The following is a 16,861-nucleotide window of genomic DNA, read 5'->3' on the forward strand; positions in this document are numbered from 1 at the left end:
AATACATACATTTCAAGCAACATGAACAGAAAACAGAATACCAAAAAGTAACAATAAAAAGGAAACAGCGAGTAAATCAAATCACAGCATCAAGTCAAGTACGTTCACCAACATTAATCGAGTACATATTCATAAGTACAATAATAATGAAAACACTTAAGAAAATTACATCGAAGAACACTGAATAAGTATCGGGAGCAAAAACAGCAGACAAAACGAGGGCAATCAGACACAGGTCAGCCATGTTTTTCACTATGCAAATAGCCCTGAAGCATGGAGTTAAATATGGAAGGATCTGTTATTTCGACGATGTTAGGTGGAAGAGAATTCCACTCGATTATGCATAATGATAATGGCGAATTTTGAAACTTCTTGGTCCTAGCAAAAATGGGGGCCACCTTGTGCGCATGATCGAGGCGGGATGAAGTATGAGGGGCTGGAAAGATATGAGACTGGGCGAAGGATGAGTTGCTGTGATAAAGTGAGTGAAAGAACGATAGTCGTGTATGTCGCCTGCGCATGGCAAGGGTGGTAAGGCTAAGGTCCGATTTTAGTAAAGAAACACTTATGTAACGCGAGTAGGATGATGAGATGAACCGAGCAGCTTTATTCTGTACCATTTCGAGCATGTTAGTAAGACCAATTTGGTGAGGATGCCATATGATTGAAGCATATTCTAGGGATGGCCGAATCAATGAACTGAAAGCGCGCAGTCTAGTTTCCTTATTAGTGAAATGCAAGCGACGTTTAAGGAGGCCGAGTTTCTTGAGAGCCTTATTAGTAGTATACTCTAGGTGAGCAGTCCAGCTTAGATCTGAAGTGAGTATTACGCCCAGATACTTAAATGACGTGACTTTTTCTATTATCGAATCGTTTATTTTATAAGAGCTATAGCATGCAGAAGTGATATTAGTAAACATTAGGTGCTTGGTTTTTTCGACATTAATTTCCATTTGCTGCACCATTCCCCTAACCTGGTAAGATCCTGTTGTAGTTCTGCAACGTCATCTGTGCAAGTTATTTTCCTATAAACAACGCAATCGTCCGCGAAAAGACGAATTGATGAACTTATGTTTGATGCAATGTCATTAATGTATACTAAAAAGAGAAGAGGACCCAGCACACTGCCTTGTGGCACACCAGATGTTACTCGGGTAGGATGAGATATGTAGTTGTTAAGTTTAACTGACTGAGACATGTTGTTTAGAAATTCTTGTATCCATGCAGTCGTTTTCTGGTCGAGGCAGATGTGACGTATTTTTAACATTAGCCGGTTATGGGGGACACGATCAAAAGCCTTGGAAAAGTCTATGAAAAGCGCGTCGATGCAGATGGACATATGAAGAGCTGTGTGCAGGTCTGTCACGAGTTCGAAAAGTTGAGTCTGACATGATAATTTTTCTCGAAAACCATGTTGTATTTGAAGAAGTAAATTGTTACGGTTGAGGTGACGCATGACCTGGGAGTGTATGATGTGCTCTAGTAACTTACACGAAATGGACGTGAGAGAAATCGGCCTATAGTTGATGGGGTGATTGCTGTTACCGGACTTGAAGATGGGTACCACATTAGCCAATTTCCAGTCATCTGGTATACAACCAGAGTCAAGGGATTGCTGGAAAATGAATGCAAGCAACTTAGCTGAATGTTGACAGGTTAATTTAAGTAGTTTGGCGCTGATGCCATCGGGGCCGCACCAATGCGAAAGAATATGCGCACCAATGCAAAAGAATATAAAATTAACAGAGCGTGGTTTCGATCCACGGACCTCTTGGTTATGGGCCCAGCACGCTAACACTGCGCCACTCTGCTGCACTATAGTTACGTGAGAAAATATGCAGTGAGAAACTGCGCACTAATGCAAAAGAACATAAAATTAGTAGAGCGTGGTTTCGCTCCAAGGAACTCTGGGTTATGAGCACAGCACGCTTCCACTGCGCCACTTTGCTACACTCTTGTTACGTGAGAAAATGTGCAGTAAAAAACTGCGCTATAATGGAAAAATATATAAACTCAGCAGAGCGTGGTCTCGATTCAAGGAACTCTTGAATATGGGCACAGCACGCTTCCACTGCGCCACTCTGCTGCAGTCTAGTTACGTTAGAAAATGTGCAGTAAAGAACTGCGCACTAATGCAAAAGAACAAAAAATTAGTAGAGCATGGTTTTGATCCACGGGCCTCTGGGTTATAGGCCCAGCACGCTTCAACTGCGCCACTCTGCTGCACTATCGTTACGTGAGAAAATATGCAGTAAGAAACTGCGCAGTAATGCAAAAGTACATAAAATTAGTAGAGCGTGGTTTCGCTCCACGGAACTCTGGGTTATGGGCCCAGCACGCTTCCACTGCGCCACTCTGCTACACTCTAGTTACCTGAGAAAATGTGCAGTAAGAAACTGCGCTATAATGCAAAAGTACATAAACTCAGCAGAGCGTGGTTTCGATCCAAGGAACTTTGGAATATGGGCCCAGCACGCTTCCACTGCGCCACTCTGCTGCACTATAGTTACGTGAGAAAATATGCAGTAAGAAACTGCGCACTAATGCAAAAGAACATAAAATTAGTAGAGCGTGGTTTCGCTCCAAGGAGCTATGGGTTATGAGCCCAGCATGCTTCCACTGCGCCACTCTGCTACACTCTAGTTACGTGAGAAAATGTGCAGTAAGAAATTGCGCACAAATGCAAAAGAATATAAAATTAACAAAGCGTGGTTTCGATCCACGGACCTCTTGGTTTTGGGCCCAGCACGCTTCCACTACGCCAATCTGCTGCACTATAGTTACGAGAGAAAATATGCAGTAAGAAACTGCGCACTAATGCAAAAGAACATAAAATTAGTAGAGCGTTGTTTTTATCCACGGGCCTCTGGGTTATAGGCCCAGCACGCTTCCACTGCGCCACTCTGCCACAATCTAGTTACGTGAGAAAATGTGCAGTAAGAAACTGCGCTATAATGCAAAAGTATATAAACTCAGCGGAGCGTGGTTTCGATTCAAGGAACTCTTGAATATGGGCACAGCACGCTTCCACTGCGCCACTCTGCTGCACTCTAGTTACGTTAGAAAATGTGCAGTAAAGAACTGCGCACTAATGCAAAAGAACATAAAATCAGTAGGGCATGGTTTCGATGCACGGACCTCTTAGTTATGGGCCCAGCACGCTTCCACTGCGCCACTCTCCTGCACTATAGTTACGTGAGAAAATATGCAGTAAGAAACTGTGCACTAATGCAAAAGAACATAAAATTAGTAGAGCGTGGTTTCGCTCCAAAAAACTCTGGGTTATGAGCCCAGCACGCTTCCACTGCGCCACTCTGCTACACTTTAAGTACGTTAGAAGATGTGCAGTAAGAAAATGCGCACAAATGCAAAAGAATATAAAATTAACAAAGCGTGGTTTCGATCCACGGACCTCTTGGTTTTGGGCCCAGTACGCTTCCACTGCGCCACTCTGCTGCACTATAGTTACGTGAGAAATTACGCAGTAAGAAACTGCGCACCAATGCAAAAGAACATAAAATTGGTAGAGCGTGGTTTCGATCCATGGACCTCTGAATTATTGGCCCAGCACGGTTCCACTGCGCCACACTGCTGCATTACAGTTACGTGGAAAAATTTGCAGAAAAAAGTGTGCACTAGTGCAAAAGAAAATAAATTTAGCAGAGCGTAGTTTCAATCCACGGACCTCTGAGTTATGGGCCCAGCACACTTCCACATCGCCACTCTGCTGCATTCTAATTACGTGGGAAAAAGTTTAGTAAGAAATTGTGCACTAATGCAAAAGTATATAAAGGTAGCAGAGCGTGGTTTCAATCCACGGACCTATGGGTTATGTGCCCAGCACGCTTCCACTGCACACGCTGCTGCATTCTAGTTACGTGGAAAATGTGCAGTAAGAAAGTGCGCACTAAAGCAAAAGAAAATTCAAATAGCACAGCGTGGTTTTGATCCACAGACCTCTGGAATATAGGCCCAGCACGGTTCCACTGCGCCACTCTGCTGCATGCCAGTTACGTGGGATATTGTGCACTAAGAAAGTGCACACAAATGCAAAATAAAACAAATTTAGCAGAGCGTGGTTTCGCTCCACGGAACTCGGTGATGGTCCCAGCACGCGTCCACTGCGCCACTCTTCTCCACTCTAGTTACGTGAGAAAATGTGCAGTAAGAAAGTGTGCTATAATGCAAACTTTTATAAAATTAGCAGAGCGTAGTTTCGATCCACGGACCTCTGGGTTATGGGCCAAGCATGCCGTCACTGCGCCACTCTGCTGCACTCTAGTTACGTGAGAAATTGAGCAGTAAGTAAGTGCGCGCTATTTCAAAAGAAAATAAAGTTAGCAGGGCATGGTTTCAATGTACGGACCTCTGGGATAAGGCCCCAGCACACTTCCACTGCGCCACTCTGCTGCCTTCTAGTTACGTGGAAAATTGTGCAGTAAGAAATTGCGCACTAATGTAAAAGAGTATAAAGTTAGCAGAGCGTGATTTTGATCCACGGACCTGTGGGTTATGGGCCCAGCACGCTTCCACTGCGCCCCTCTGCTGAACTCTTGTGACGTGAGAAAACGTGCAGTAAGAAAGTGCACACTATTGCAAAAGAAGATGAAGTTAGCAGGGCGTGATTTTGATCCACGGACCTCTGGGATATGGTCCCAGCACGCTTCCACTGCACCATGCAGATGCATTTTAGTTACGTGGGAAAATGTGCAGTAAGAAAGTGCACACTAATGCAAAATAGAATAAATTTAGCTGAGCGTGGTTTTCTCCACGGATCTCTTGGTTATGGGCCCCGCACGCTTCCACTGCGCCACTCTGCTGCACTATAGTTACGTGAGAAATTGGGCAGTAAGAAACTGCGCACTAATGCAAAAGAAAATAAAATTAGCAGAGCGTGGTTTCGATCCACGGACCTCTGAGTTACGGGCCCATCACGCTTCCACTGCACCACTCTGCTGCACTCTAGTTGCGTGAAAAAACGTGCAGTAAGAAATTGTGCACTAATGCAAAAGAATATAGAATTAGCAGAGCGTGGTTTAGATTCATGGAACTCTGGGTTTTGGGCGGAGCACGCTTTCACTGCACCACTCTGCTGCACTCTTGTGACGTGAGAAAACGTGCAGTAAGGAAGTGCGCACTATTGCAAAAGAAACCAAAGTTAGCAGGGCGTGATTTCGATCCACGGACATCTGGGATATAATGCAAGCACGCTTCCACTGCGCCACTCTGCTGCATTCTAGCCACGTGGGAAAATGTGCAGTAAGAAAGTGGGAACCAATGCAAAAGAATATAAAATTATCAGAGCGTGGTTTTGATCCACGGACCTCTGGGTTATGGGCCCAGCACACACCCACTGCGCCACTCTGCTGTACTCCAGATACTTGTGAAAATGAGCAGTAAGAAGTGCGCGCTATGGCAAAAGAAAATAAAGTTAGCAGGGCGTTGTTTCGGTGCACGGACCTCTTGGATATGGCCCCAACACGCTTCCACTGTGTCACTCTGTTGCACTCTAGTTACGTTAGAAAATGTGCAGTAAGGAACTGCGCACTAATGCAAAAGAACATAAAATTAGTAGAGCATGGGTTTGATCCACGGGCCTATGGGTTATAGGCCCAGCACGCTTTCACTGCACCACTCTGCTGCATTAGAGTTATGTGGAAAAATGTGCAGAAAAAAAGTGCGCACTTGTGCAAAAGAAAATAAATTTAGCAGAGCGTAGTGTCAATTCACGCACCTCTGTGTTATGGGCCCAGCACACTTCCACATCACCACTCTGCTGCATTCTAGTTACGTGGGAAAAAGTGCATTAAGAAATTGTGCACTAATGCAAAAGTATATAAAGTTAGCAGAGCGTAGTTTAGATCCACGGACCTACGGAATATGTGCCCAGAACGCTTCCACTGCACCATGCTCTGCATTCTAGTTACGTGGAAAATGTGCAGTGAGAAAGTGCGCACTAATGCAAAAGAAAATTAAATTAGCACAGCGTGGTTTCTATCCACGGACCTCTGGATTATAGGCCCAGCACGGTTCTACTGCGCCACTCTGCTGCATTCTAGTTACGTGGGAAAATGTGCACTAAGAAAGTGCTTACTATTACGAAATAAAACAAAATTAGCAGAACGTGGTTTCGCTCCACGGAACTCTGGGTTATGGGCCCAGCACGCGTCCACTGCGCCACTCGTCTGCACTCTAGTTACGTGAGAAAATGTGCAGTAAGAAAATGCTCACCAATGCAAATGAATATAAAATTAACAGAGCGTGGTTTCGATCCACGGACCTTTTGGTTATGGGCCCAGCACGCTTCCACTGCGTAACTCTGCTGCACTATAGTTACGTGAGAAAATGTGCAGTAAGAAACTGCGCACTAATGCAAAAGAACATAAAATAGGTAGAGCGTGGTTTCACTCCACAGAACTCAGGGTTATGGGCCCAGCAAGCTTCCACTGCGCCACTCTGCTACACTCTAGTTACGTGAGAAAATGTGCAGTAAGATACTGCGCTATAATGCAAAAGTATATAAACTCAGCAGAGCGTGGTTTCGATCCAAGGAACTCTGGAATATGGGCCCAGCACGCTTCCATTTCGCCACTCTGCTGCATTCTGGTTACGTGGGAAAAAGTGCAGTAAGAAATTGTGCACTAATACAAAAGTATATAAAGGTAGCAGAGCGTGGTTTCAATTCACGGACCTATGGGTTATGTGCCCAGCACGCTTCCACTGCACCACGCTGCCGCATTCTAGTTACGTGGAAAATGTGCAGTAAGAAAGTGCGCACTAATGCAAAAGAAAATACAGTTAGCAGAGCGTGGTCTCGCTCTACGGAACACTGGGTTATAGACCTAGCAGGCTTCCATTGGGCCACTCTGCAGCATTCTAGTTATGTGAAAAAATGTGCAGAAAGAAAGTACGAATTAATGCAAAAGAAAATAAAAATAACAGAGCGTGGCTTCGATCCATGGACCTCTGGGTTATGGGCCCAACACGCTTGTACTGCGCCACCCTGCTGCACTTTGGTTACGTGAGAAAGTGTGCAGTAAGAAATTGCGCACTAGTGCAAATGAATATAAAATTAGGAGAGCGTGGTTTCGATCCACGGACCTCTGGGTTATGGGCCCAGCACGCTTCCACTGCGCCACTCTACTGCACGTAAGTTGCGTGAAAAAACGTGCAGTAAGAAAGTGCGCGCTATTGCAAAAGAAAGTAAAGTTAGCAGGGCGTGAATTCGATGCACGGACCTCTGGCATATGGTCCCAGCACGCTTCCACTGCGCCACTCTGCTGCATTGCAGTTACGTGGGAAAATGTGCAGTAAGATAATGCGCACCAATGCAAAAGATAATAAAATAAAAGAGCGTGGTTTCTATCCACAGACCTCTTGGTTATGGGCCCAGCACGCTTCCACTGCGCCACTCTGCTGCACCATAGTTATGTGAGAAAATGTGCGGTAAGAACTGCGCACTAATGCAAAAGAAAATAAAATCAGCAGAGCGTGGTTTCGATCCACGGACCTCTGGGTTACGGGCCAATCACGCTTCTACTGCACCATTCTGCCGCTTTCTAGTTGCGTGAGAAAACGTGCAGTAAGAAACTGTGCACTAATGGAAAAGAATATAAAGTTAGCAGAGCGAGATTTAGATCCACGGACCTGTGGAATATTGGCCCAGCACGCTTCCACTGCACCATTCTGCTGCACTCTTGTGACGTGAGAAAACGTACAGTAAGGAAGTGCGCACTATTGAAAAAGAAACTAAAGTTAGCAGGGCGTGGTTTCTATCCACGGACCTCTGGGATATGGTGCAAGCATGCTTCCACTGCGCCACTCTGCTGCATTCTAGTTACTTGGGAAAATGTGCAGTTAGAATTTGCGCACTAATGCAAAAGAAAATAAAATTATCAGAGCGTGGTTTCGATCAATGGACCTCTGGGTTTTGGGCCCAGCACACTCCCACTGCGCCACTCTGCTGCACTCCAGATACTTGGGAAATTGTGCAGTAAGAAAGTGTGCACTAATGCAAAAGAAAATAAAATTAGCACAGCGTTGTTTCCATCCACGGACCTCTGAAATATAGGCCCAGCTAGCTTCCACTGCCCCACCCTGCTTTACTCTGGTGACGTGAGAAAACGTGCCGTAAGAAACTGTGCTATAATGCAGAAGAATATAAAATTAGCAGAGCGTGGTTTAGATTCAAGGACCTCTGGGTTATGGGCCCAGCACGCTTCTACTGCGCCACTCTTTTCCACTCTAGTTATGTGAGAAAATGTGCAGTAAGAAAGTGTGCACTAATGCAAAAGATTATAAAATTAGCAGAGCGTGGTTTCGATCCAAGGACCTCTGGGTTATGGGCCAAGCATGCCTTCACTGCGCCACTCTGCTGCACTCTAGTTACGTGAGAAAATGTGCAGTAAGAAACTGCGCACTAATGCAAAAGAATATAAAATTAGCAGAGCGTGGTTTTGATCCATGGAACTCTGGAATGTGGGCCCAGCATGCTTCTACTGTGCCACTGTGCCGCACTCTAGTTACGTGCAAACATATGCAGTAAGGAACTGAACTGCGCACTAATGCATAAGAATATAAAATTATCAGAGCGTGGTTTTGATCCACGGACGTCTGGGTTATGGGCCCAGCACACACCCACTGCGCCACTCTGCTGCACTCCAGATACTTGTGAAAATAAGCAGTAAGAAGTGCGCGCTATTGCAAAAGAAATAAAGTTAGCAGGGCGTGGTTTCGGTGCATGGACCTCTGGGTTATGGCCCCAACACGCTTCCACTGCGCCACTCTGGTACACTCTAGTTACGTGAGAAAATGTGCAGTAAGAAGCAGCGCTATAATGCAAAAGTATATAAACTCAGCAGAGCGTGGTTTTTATCCAAGGAATTCTGGAGTATGGGCCTAGCACGCTTCCACTGCGCCACTCTGCTGCACTCTAGTTACGTTGAAAATGTGCAGTAAGGAACTGCGCACTAATGTAAAAGAACATAAAATTAGTAGAGTGTGGTTTTGATCCACGGGCCTCTGGCTTATAGGCCCAGCACGCTTCCACTGCGCCACTCTGCTGCAATAGAGTTATGTGGAAAATTGTGCAGAAAAAAAGTGCGCACTTGTGCAAAAGGAAATAAATTTAGCAGAGTGTAGTTTCAGTCCACTGACCTCTGAGTTATGGGCCCAGCACCCTTCCACATCACAACTCTGCTGCATTCTAGTTACGTGGGAAAAAGTGCATTAAAATTGTGCACTAATGCAAAAGTATATAATGTTAGCAGAGCGTGGTTTAGATTCACGGACCTATGGGTTATGTGCCCAGCACGCTTCCACTGCATCATGCTCTGCATTCTAGTTACGTGGAAAATGTGCATTGAGAAAGTGCGCACTAATGCAAAAGAAAATTAAATTAGCACAGCGTGGTTTCGATCCACGGACCTCTGGATTATAGGCCCAGCACGGTTCCACTGCGCCACTCTGCTGCATTCTAGTTACGTGGGAAAATGTGCACTAAGAAAGTGCACACTAATGCAAAAATAAAATAAATTTAGCAGAGCGTGGTTTCGATGCACGGACTTCTGGCATCTGGTCCCAGCATGCTTCCACTGCGCCACTCTGCCGCATTCCAGTTACGTGGGAAAATGTGCAGTAAGATAATGCGCAACAATGCAAAAGAATATAAAATCAACAGAGCGTGGTTTCGATCCACAGATCTCTTGGTTATGGGCCCAGCACGCTTTCACCGCGCCACTCTGCTGCACTATAGTTAAGTGAGAAAATGTGCAATAAGGAACTGCGCACTAAGGCAAAAGAAAATAAAATTAGCAGAGCGTGGTTTTGATCCACGGACCTCTGGGTTATGGGCCCAGCACACTCCCACTGCGCCACTTTGCTGCACTCGGGTAACGTGAAAAAACGTGGACTAAGAAACTGTGCACTAATGCAAAAGAGTATAAAATTAGAAGAGCGTGGTTTAGATTCACGGACCTCTGGGTTATGGGCCCAGCACGCTTCCACTGCACCACTCTGCTGCATTCTAGTTTCGTGAGAAAAGTTAGTTAGAACGCAAAAACTTGACACAATCACTCACACACGCACACACCCATGCATGAAACACACAGCGCTCACTTCCAAGTGATTTATTCATAGCTCGAAGGCTTGAATATACACCGGACACATTGTGCGCACACACGCCAAAGAAGGCCAACAGCATACATTATCAAAACGTACAGTTAATCAACGTCATCGCCTTAGAGCGATAATGTGATGTTCGCTTGGTAACAAAGAAATTGAAGGGGCACTTATACAGTTATCTTTATTTTTTTTTTCAATGAAAAAGGCTTTTAACACTTCACGTGCAGTTTTACTTGCGCTTCTACCCAGAATCTTTGTTTCAGAAAATCGTGCGTCACAACCACACGAGATGACACGCGCAACCTGGTGCGCATACTTGTCATCTCTTTTCGTTAATTTTCGGGCGTGTTCCTTTAGTCGGTCACTAATACACCGTTCGGTTTGGCCAATGTTCACTTTTTCCCAGGATAAGGGTATGGAGTACACAACCCCCATGGAACACTTAACAAAGGCCCTCTCATGTTTCTTCTGACAGCCGCGCTTCTTTATATCGCACACACTTTGGTACAGTCTTCCAACCAAGACCGGGACAGATGCCTACAAGATGGTATGAACTGTTTATCGAAATGCGCACTGCATAATCAAAATAGATCGAAAGTTACAGGCTTGAATAACATCGTGTCGTTCTTTAAAAACCAGAAATTAACATTATTGCTAGCCGACAAAGAAAGTTGCTTTGTGGTCATGCCTGAGGGAGCTTACAAAGAAAAGGCTTTAGCGGCTATCAAGAAGAACTTCCGCCCAGTTAAGTTGGGAGCGACTCGCGTTAAGTCTAAGTTCGCTGATTTTTGCAAGAATGCTGGGCTTACAACGTTAGCTAAGAACATAAAGAACAGCAAAGGGAGCAACCTGAACGTTTTTTTCTCGGCCAAGAGACGCAAACCGGATGTACCTTTTCGCACTATTGTTAGTGAAGGAGGGTCTTGGCAGATTAACGTTAGCAGATTTCTTCAGAGCAAGCTAAAGAATCTCGTGGTGAATGACCCTTTCCGTGCGAAGGGCTCAAGTGATGTGTGCGACTCTTTGCGGTCTCGCGATACCACAGGCAACGCCTTTTCAGTGGATGTTGTAGATCTGTATTATTCCGTGCCGCATAACAAGCTTCTAGCCTCTGTAAAATCCTGCATAGGAGAGAATGGTGACGTCGATTTTATCAATGACGCGGGCGTTAATGTAGACAATTTTTTATCGCTTTTAGAATTTTATCTGAATACAACTTTTATTATGTTTGACGAAAAGCCCTTTCTTCAGCGGCAAGGAATCTGCATTGGTTCCTGTGTTGCCCCGGTCATTTGCGGTATTTTTCTAGCGGATGTAGACAGGGATTCGGACAATGCTTTTAAAGGGGGGAAGGTTTTAAATGTTTTTAGGTACGTTGACGATTTTTTAATTCTTTTAGATAAACAAGGTGACCTTACATCCCCTGATTTTATTTTAAACATTTTCATAAAACTAGGACGAGGGCTTTCCTTTAATGTCGAATTGCCTCAAGAAGCTTGTCTGCAGTTTTTAGACTTAATCCTCACGTAGAACGATAAGCATATGTGGTGGTCTTATCATCCTCGTGTTGAGAAGCAGCTGTTGCCGTACGATTGTGCCCACTGAAAGATTGTGAAGAGGGGCGTTGCGTCTCTTTGCTTAGAATCAGCGCTAAAAAGGTCGTGCCCACACAGCATGAAACTTAGTTTCCTTAATCAGGTGAGCCGACTAGAGGCTGCTGGGTTCCCTCGATCGGTCATTACGGCCGTTGCTGAATCACTTCTGCAGAAGTTTAAACGTGGAACACGGGAAGCGATGACTGCTACCCAGCCCTTAAGGAGTAGGCCACAAGTTGTGCCATATATTCATAAGGTCTCGCACAACCTTAAGAAAGTCGCGGCCAGGCACGGCGTACCGATGGTGTTTTCCGCACCAAAAAAATTGGAAGACTGTGCCAAAATGTGAGTAGAAAGTACAAGCTTTGTGGACACCTGTGCTTGCGTAAAAAGTTCAAGACTGCACGATGCCAAACACTATCGAATGCTCCTACAAAATCAAGAGATATGAGTATGGTAGGAAGTTTGGCTGCCTTGTATGCAGCCAATTTGCTTCGCAGTGTGTATAGTGCTAAAGTAGCACTTTTATTATGCGTAAAACCGTATTGATTATTGTGAAGAAGATTATTATTGTGCAGGAAATAATACAGACGAGCATTTAGGAGTCTTTCTAACACTTTACTGAATACAGAGTTCATAACTGCTGGTCTATATGCATTAGGCGAATGGAGCGGACGTCCTGGCTTTGGTATGAATATTGCTTTCCCTCTACTCCAAGCCTGTGGGAAGTGTCCGATTCTTAAGGCGGTATTGAAGATAAAATAGAAAAATTGAGGATGGTATTGAAATAATCCTTTAATGAACAAGTAGGTTAATCCGTCGTGTCCAGGATCTCAGATATTGTAAAAGGAGGGTCAGAAGTATGCTACGGGTAAGGACTAGCCGCAATGTTACGCATGATAGTGTGGTGCATGTTGTCTTCAGAACAGCTGTCCACTACTACCAATGTATTGAGTAGTAGCCGGGCGGACTCAATTACAGAAGCTGTGCGAGTGCCGTTAGGTAAATCTAGAGGAGGAAGGAAAGTTACTTGGTGGTGTTTTTGAAATGCGGTTTTGAAAACATCACCATATAAACATTTCTTACAGATAAAGTCAAAAATGTCTTTATCAAACGATGATTTTGCTTTCCTGATTTTGTCCTTGTAGGTTGAGAATGCATCAACGTACAATTTGCGATAGATGTCTCGAAGGAGAGGGTCAGCTGTTCGCTGGTATCGTCGTCGCATAGTCCGAACACGCTTACGTTCAATAGTCAATTCTGGTGTCCACCACCATTACCTAATTTACTACGCGATGTTATGCGTCGTGAGTAACGTTGGCTTAAAGCGGAGTATATGGAATAAAACTTGTCTACAACCATGTTAGGGCTTCAGGTGAGCCAATGTTGCAGCCAAGTATCTTTGTGAACCAAGTGTCGTCCTTTTTGTTGTTAAGAATTTTCGCTCTTTCTAGATTAGTTAATCGTTTAGCACTGCTGGTATGGGCTTGCGAGAACGAGAATTCAATGTAGTTGTGGTCCGAGAGGGTAGGAATTTAGAGAACCTTTCAACGGTAAGCATCGAGAGTGAGGTTATGCGAAACCATGGTTAAATCTATCCATAAATCTGCATACGGAGTTGTGAAAGTTGGAGGGGAGTTGGGGTTGTTCAATAAGACTAAGTCATTCGCCGTTACGAATTGGACTACTTGAGAGCCTCGAACATCCCCTATAGCTGGCACCCACATTCTACGCTTAGAATTGAAATCTCCGGCTATGATAACAGTACAACCTGTAATCAATGAAACTACACATTGCAACTCATCCAGAACGGGGTCAATAGGTCTTTGCGGCGGTGCATACACAGCTATCAGTATTAATGTTTGGTCATGGCTTTCACACTTTACTGCAACAACCACATCTGTTACGTGTAATGAGAAGAAGTCAAAATTAGTGTTGTGTACTAGGAGCATGACGCGAGAATCGTTTGGTGCGTGGAACTTTGTTATGGTGTGTGGTATGCCTTGAACAGTGCCTGCGCAGATGTGCGGGTCACACACGAAGGCGAAATTGAAGTGTTGTTGCGTCATGTGTTCTATCAATAATTTTGTGGCATCACGTGTATGGTCTAGATTAGTCTGTAAAATTTTTATGTTATTACTGTGAGTCATGATAGTTCTGATCAATATTAAATAATAAGCGCAACGCCTTTCCTAAAACAACAATGCGAAAAGCTGTAAGGAGCCTTTTTTCATGTATTGCAGTGGGACCCACGCAACCAGCAAATATCTTGAGGAAAGAAATATTGTGTAATTTTGTGGGATGTGTAGTTACTTGTAAGTGTGTGTCATATGGTGTAATTTCGTGTATGGATATGCCGTAATTAGAAGAATAGCGGCAAAAGCAGCGACCTCCATGTGGTCCATATAAATGAGTCGAAATGGATGCGGGCACTAAGGCAGGGAACCGTAAATAACACTGCACGTTATACAGGCCGCTGCGTCCTTCTTTGATGTACACGCCTCCTAGATTATCCATAGTCTGTTCTGGCCCTCATGCGGGCGACACGTTCTCGTATTATCGGACACATTTCGTGTCCAGTTGGATCTAAGTCTTGCGACCTTTTCGCTTTCGTTGCAAACAGTTCCTGGATCGTTCATTCTAAGAGTGCATGCTTCGCCGAGATGTGTACCCGTGCACTTCGTACACACCACTTTGTCAGGTTCGTTGGCAACAGGACAGGACTTTCTTGTATGGCCGTACGTTGCACAATATCGTCACGCACCAAAGGACGACGCAGTTGTCTATGAGGAAAACAAGTTTATTGGAGCGAACCTGTGCTCCCCTAACAACTGAAAAAATACACAGGCGGCGAAGCAGCGGCCAGCAAAACGACGGGCACGCTAGTGAGCGTCGGCGATCGAATGACGCGGCATTGGCTGTGCGGGAATTTATATCCCTTGGCGCGAGGCTTTCTCGAATAGTCGAATTGTATCGAGAACGCCGTGATAGCGTTTGTTAGAAACGCTGTTCGTTCGAACAGCATTTCTAATAAACAACGCTTGAAGCGTTGTTTCTATCGAACAACGCCTGAAGCGTTGTTCGATAGCGTTTGTTCGAAATGCTGTGGTAGCGTTTGTTCGAAACGCTGTGAAAACGGCGATAGCACAGGCCGGCGCAGCCAGGCCGAAAAAACAAAACACAAATAAACAAACCCAATGCATGGTTCGCGGCATTACCCCCCCCCCCCCCCCCCTCTAAGAGTGCATCGACCCGATGCTAACCTAAGGGACAGTCCACACAAATTAAAAGTTTGTCATCGTCCATAGAAAGGTTTTAAGCGAACCACATGGACGACTTCGGGCCGCGTGCGTCGTCGTGATGTACGGGAGTCCCCGTCGGGGATCACTTCGTACGTTAGTTCGCCAATACGTCGTAGAATCTGGTAGGGTCCGAAATAGCGTCGTAGAAGTTTCTCACTGAGTCCACGTCGTCGAATGGGAGTTCAAACCCACACACGATTTCCAGGATGGTACTCGGCGTCTTGGCGTCGGAGATTGTAGCGTCTGGCATCCACCAGTTGCTGGTCCGTTATACGAGCTCGAGTGAGCTGGCTGCCCTCCTCCGCACGTTGGAGGTATCCTTGGACGCCGGCGTTGAGGTCGTCGCCTTCTACGTGCGGAAGCATAGCGTCGAACATCGTAGTTGGCCGTCTTCCGTAGACGAGCTCGAACGGTGTCATCTGCGTGGTTTCTTGAATAGCCGTGTTGTACGCAAACGTGACGTACGGGAGGACTTCGTCCCACGTCTTATGTTCAACGTCGACGTACATAGACAGCATATCCGCGATTGTCTTATTGAGCCGTTCCGTTAGTCCGTTCGTTTGGGGCTGGTACGCCGTCATTCTTCGGTGATCTGTGTTGCTGTAGCTTAAGATTCCTTGCATGAGCTCCGCAGTGAAGGTCGTTCCGCGGTCCGTGATTAGGACCTCAGGGGCTCAATGACGCAGCACAATTTGGTTAATAATGAACTTTGCAACTTCTTGTGCAGTTCCCCTAGGAAGAGTGGTGGTCTCTGCGTAGCGTGTCATGTAGTCTGTCGCTACGACAATCCATTTGTTCGCGGATCGGGATGTAGGGAACGGGCACAGAAGGTCTATTCCGATCTGTTGGAAGGGCCTCGTTGGGACGGCGATCGGCTGCAGAAGTCCGGCTGGTCTCGTTGGTGGTGTTTTTCGTCACTGGCAGTCACGGCAGCTCCGGACGTAGTGGGTGACATCGGATGTAAGGCGGGGCCAGAAGTATTTAACCTTGATTTTTGTAATCGTGCGAGCTGTTCCGAGATGTCCGGAAGACGGGTCGTCGTGGCACGCTTCCAAAATTTCGTCACGAAGGTCTGCGGGGATGACAAGTAGATAATTCGTTCTTGTTCCGGGGTTGAAATTCTTCTTCACTAGGATGGAGTTTTTGAGGATGAATGCTGGTAAGTTGCGCTTGAACGCCCTAGGCACGGCGACGTTGCGTCCTTCGATGTAGTTGATCATGGCGCGCAGGTCATGGTCGGCACGCTGCTGGGCGGCTAGGTTGCTCTCTGTCATGACTCCGAAGAGCGTGCTGTCTTCATCGGAGTCCTGTGGTGATGGGTCAACGGGGGCACGGGACAGGCAGTCGGCGTCGGAGTGTTTCCTGCCGGATTTGTAGAATATTGTAACGTCAAACTCTTGCAGGCGCAAGCTCCACCGCCCAAGACGGCCAGAGGGGTCCTTCAAATTGGCGAGCCAACACAGCGCATGATGGTCTGTCACAACCTTGAACGGTCTACCATAGATGTATGGGCGAAATTTTGAAATGGCCCATATGATAGCCGGGCACTCTTTCTCGGAAGCAGAGTAGTTTCTCTCCTCCTTCGACAGACCACGGCTTGCATAGGCGATTACCTTTTCGTAACCGCTTTGCTTTTGGACGAGGACGGTACCCAAATCGATATCACTGGCGTCCGTGTGCATTTCCGTTTCGGCGTTTTCGTCGAAATGAGCGAGCACGGGCGGGTTTTGCTGGCGTTGTTGCAGCTCGCAGAATGCCTTTTCTTGGTCGTTTTTCCAGCTGAAAGGGGTGCTTTCTTTCGTCAGGCGCGTGAGTGGCTCTGCAATGCGTGCGAAGTTTGCG

This window comes from Rhipicephalus microplus, chromosome 5, assembly GCF_043290135.1.
Source record: "Rhipicephalus microplus isolate Deutch F79 chromosome 5, USDA_Rmic, whole genome shotgun sequence".
In the NCBI taxonomy this organism is placed as follows: domain Eukaryota; kingdom Metazoa; phylum Arthropoda; class Arachnida; order Ixodida; family Ixodidae; genus Rhipicephalus; species Rhipicephalus microplus.